Here is a 4,946-nt window from a genome sequence, read left to right as displayed (position 1 = left end):
TTAAGAAGTGTCATGTTTCATTGCAATTTAGCATCGAAGCTTATATTTATCAAACCCAATCCCTTTCCCATCAGAGTCTCTAAAGCTATTTTTCCCATATTTTCTCACGAAGTTTCATGCATGATGAGCTACCATGGCCATCTGGTACTTGATCTCCATCTTCTCTTGAGATCTTTCTTGTTAATTACGGGAATGTCTCCTTGTTGGAATGAAGGAGGTATATGTTTTCCTTGCAACAATTTCTCATGACTTGCCATAAATGTATGAAGTAGTGCAATATTTGAGTCGTCATCTTGAGGAGTGGAGTTGGATGAGTTACCAGCAGACTTGTTACTCCCATGAGCTTTGAGAGCTTTCTCAACCGCTTTGTTCACTACTTCTTGAAATGAATTTGGGCTAGATGATGGTTGTTGACATGAAGTGGACTTGAAAGCAGCATTCTGTGAAGACTGAGAAGAATATAAATGTATCCCATTGACCAGATGAACTATAGGATGAGCTTGACTAAGGAAAGAAATGCTGATTCTTGAACATGTAGATATTCCCGCATGATTGAATGAACTGATATAATTTCCTAATCTAAGCGTGTCATCCATTTCAGATGTTCTTATGGTGGAGGTCTGGTCAGACAAACACGCCCTGTTCAGATTGGTAGTTCTTTTTATGGTGATGACGTTGCTGTTCCAAGTGTAGGGCGAAGAATTCAACAACTTATCATTAATTTCTTATTAGTCATAAAGGATCCCAGCGTTTCTCATCTTGTTAACCAAAGTCTCAAATCTATTGATGAGATTTCCAACAATTTTTCCTTGGATATGATTGAATGTGTTGAATTCACCATTCAACATTGCCTTTTTACTATTTCTCGTTTCCAAGTTCCCTTCAATCTTGTCAACCACTGCATCCCAAAGTCCTTTGGCAGTAGTGTAATATCTTAACGTTTGAGATATTTCAAGTGAAAGGCACACACTAAGGCATAATTTTGGTCATCAAGGATCATCTTCTTATCATCATCATTGTAATCCGAGACTGGCTTATCAACTAGTCCATCAGCAGTTTTAGTGGTAGGTTGATGAGGACCGCTTTCAATTGATCTAAGAAGAGCAAAGTCATTAATTGTTAGATAGTTCTTGAACCTCCATTTGAATTCTTCAAATTTTTGGAGGCTTGTTGGTGGTACCAGCTTCATTTTCAAATATCAAGTATGTTTTCAATATCTCAAGATCATTCGTCATCTTGCAAATCATAATTCAAATTAAACAGTATTGCAACAGCTTCTGTTAAATTGTTCGAAGTACAAATGGATCGAATCGAATCGAGTTTGAAAAGGATTGAATTGAGTTTGAAAAGGATCGAATCGAGTTTACAAATGAATCAAGTCGAATTAAAATTTTGATTCGGTTTGTTTGAGATTTTGATTCGACTAGATTCAAAATTTCGTTTCGATTGGGTTTTACAAAATTTCGAGTTTTCTAAATACGATTCTATTGGAATCAAATTTGATTCGATTGGTTTTAAATTTCGATTAGATTCGAATTCTCCAAAAGTACAGTGTTCACTTTTTGCACGGATCTTCAAGCCAATACACTTTTTACCGTTTTAGGAAACTCAATTGAACACACTAAGAACCCGAAATACACTATACTAACTTAAAACACAAATTTCTAGCCAAAAACAAACAAACTTTTCAAACCCGAGCACTTTTAGGAACACTTGAACACACTTATTTCACCTATTTTAAGCTTGTAAAACACACTAGTAAGCCCAAAACCCACTTCAAACACTTGAAACCAGTCTCAAACACTCAAACAAGACCAAAATTCAAGGTTGTTACCCAAGAACTACAACTAGTAGAGCCGAAAGCTCTAATACCAATTGTAGGTCCTTATAACGGATCAAACAACTAGTTCTTGAATCATTCTCTAACTACAAGCTAGTGGAAATCACTTGTAGCCAACCGAAATCTTAGATCTTGTTGGTGTTGGTTTATTACCGTAAGTAGAAAGAAAATGAAGAGTAGAGAGGAAGTTGGTGAAAGGATAAGATAGAGAGAATGGCAAAAAGGTTGTTGTGTGCATGAGTATGCTCTACCTTATATAGGTGAGAGCATAGCATGCACTCTTTCATTACATGGGCCCAAATGAGCTTTGATTACAAAGCCTCGGGTCCAAACATTATTACAACAAACGAAAGCTAGATTAATACAACGATAACAACTGAAATAATGCAAAAGACTAATTAGCAAAACTAGGCTCTACAACACCATAAAATTCAGACCGGAACCTGCCATGTTTAAAGTTATTAAACAAATTTCTTATGTCTAAGTAGTGGTTTTGTGAATTTGTTGATGCAATGTTGTATATTTGGGTTGATATTTATAAGAGGAACATTAAAAATTTCAAATTGAAAGTTTACGTTTTGTTTTCTTATTTTTGATTATATATATGTAATGTTATTACGAGTTGAATGTTAGAACTTATAAGGGCTCAACGTATTGTGCTAAGGCTTCAACGATGGGTTTAGAACTTATAAGGGCTCAACGTATTGTGCTAAGGCTTCAACGATGGGCTAAAGGAAGGCTCCACCTTAGTTGCTCGTCCCTTCACTTTGTTGACTATCTAAACGAATGATAATTTCTATGTTTTTAGACTTTTAGTTTTGACAATTTCTCTCTTATTCTACAAGTTTTCAATAATAATAATAATAACATTATTATTATTATTATTATTATTATTGAACATTATTATTATTATTATTATTATTACTGCTGCTGCAACTACTAATTGTATTATGAATTGATTTACGACAGCAATAAATATTAACAAATTAAACTTATAAAATTATTGGTTTGCCCCCAATATTTACTTCAAGAAAACAAAGAGGTTTGCTGACGAACAATTCCATCATAATTATGTAGGTTAAAGACATCAATAACTAGATTCTATCGAAATTCTGTAGGAATAATGATTGTGAGTAAAATCTTGGATCATAGATGAATAATCATGAAGCCGGTAACTTTACCGATAGACAATTCTAGAGCCTAAATATAACTAACGACGGCAATGGCCTAAATATATCTACATTTAAGTAGCTTTCCAAACATTTCAAGATAAATGTTGTTTTACAGCATAGGATGATACGAACATAGTTTGGGCTAGGAAAAAATAGGTCCCTAATAAGATTACAACACTATGAAAGAAAACTAGTTGAAAATCCACTCTTTAAATAGTATCTTAGAGTTTGAACAAAAACTATGTAGGTTATGCAATTCCTATGCTATCCTCACTGTCAGCTTATGTTTATGAACGTTTTACTAATAAAGGCTGAATAAACAAAACCTAGTAGCCGAAGAAAAAAAAACAATGAAACAACATGCAATAAATTACTATATTTTTTATTCACTCGTACATTATACTTATACGTAAATCAATTGGTCCAATAAAATAAGCTGTTGAGTATCAGAATATGAACCCATCAAACAAACAAATAGCGTATACAAACATGAGCAGTTTATTTATACATAGTAAAACAACATACAACTATTCAAAAAAAAAAATCATTTCACTAATTATGTAACAAATCTCAAACACACAAGGAACAGAAAGATATCCAGTAAACCTCCAACACTAAATAAGAATTACCAACGGAAAAAAGATACATATAAATGTAACGAAATCAGTTAACTCAGAAATTTAATAATTCAAAAAAGCTATGCCAATTGCCAAGAGAGTGGCTGGTACCACTGCGGCAAAAGATGGAGCTCCACTATTAGGTGACGGCAGTGGTGTGGTGCGGCCAGAGGTGGTACCTGGTGGCGATGATGGACTAGCGGTTGGAGATGAGATTGGGGGACAAGGTTCAGTTGGTGTTGTAGGAGTAGTGGTCGGTGGAGATGCTGGTGTTGTATGAGTTGTTGATGGCGGTGTGGTGGTGGGCGGAGGTGTTGAGGGAGGCGAGGTAGTGGAAGTGGAGACATTGATGGTTAACTTCTGGCCAATTTGGCAATGACTTGTGAACGTGCAAATGTAATAATGTGTGCCTGCTGTGGTCAAAGCAAGGGTTGCGGGGCCGTGGTGGCGAGGGAGATTGGATTAGTGGAAGTGCATGGTTCGTATGCAGCCGCTGAAACCTCTGCAACGTCGTGTAATCCGTTGGTGAAGTTAAATACAAGAGTATCTCCGACAATGAATGTTTGTTGTGAAGCCCAAGTGGTGTAAGCTGCGGCGCCACCAGGAGGAATGGTCCAACCTAAGGCATCACCAACTACATGCGTGGTTTGTGCCATGGTACCGTGAAACTGCATGGATGCGACCATTATGGCCACCAAGACCATCATATTTTGACTGAAACTTGCCATATTTGAACTTGTTTAAACAAACTGCTTAATTGGTTTTGTAAATTTGTTGATGAAATATGGCATATTTGGGTTGATATTTATAGGAGGAACATTAAATGCATTCAAATTGATAGTTTCCTTTTTATTTTCTTGATTTTAGATTATATAAATGTGATGTTGAATTGTTGATAGGAGTTGAATGGTATAACGTAATATTATGTGTGTTTGCCAGTCTCTTACCTCTATTGACCATTGTAACGCATGTCACCTTTCACAAATGAAAATTTCTATGTTTTTAGACTTTTAGTTTTGACCTCTTCTCTCTTTTTTAATTTTGTAATAACCAACAAATAAAGTTTGGCTACGTGGGTAACTAAATGATAGAAGGCACCCTCATACCTCCATGATCGCAGATAGTGCTGGGTAGTCCAAGCCATCGTCTAAAGTTTTGGGATTAGATTCAAACTTAGGTCTTACTAATGGACTATTAAGTTATAATTCAATCCAAGGGTGGACCTAGTGTATTGGGAGGGATAGCACCCGTTACCTCTCAACTTTTCCAACGAAGTAGAATTTTCTTTTTCCTTTACATTTTATATATTTTGTTACC

The 4,946-nt window shown here is 35.6% G+C and overlaps 1 pseudogene; it reads right to left on the bottom strand.

Moving 5' to 3' along the window:
• Nucleotides 1-3,589: 3,589 nt before the first annotated feature.
• LOC143564048 (chemocyanin-like) lies at nucleotides 3,590-4,675 on the bottom strand (annotated as a pseudogene).
• Nucleotides 4,676-4,946: the final 271 nt, after the last annotated feature.

The sequence above is a fragment of the Bidens hawaiensis genome, unplaced genomic scaffold, assembly GCF_021521415.1.
Source record: "Bidens hawaiensis isolate Kalapana, Puna unplaced genomic scaffold, B.hawaiensis_p1.1 tig00021698_1, whole genome shotgun sequence".
Classification (NCBI taxonomy): Eukaryota; Viridiplantae; Streptophyta; class Magnoliopsida; order Asterales; family Asteraceae; genus Bidens; species Bidens hawaiensis.
The sequence above is the reverse complement of the archived record's forward strand: the minus strand, read 5'-3'. Positions and strand labels throughout refer to the sequence as shown.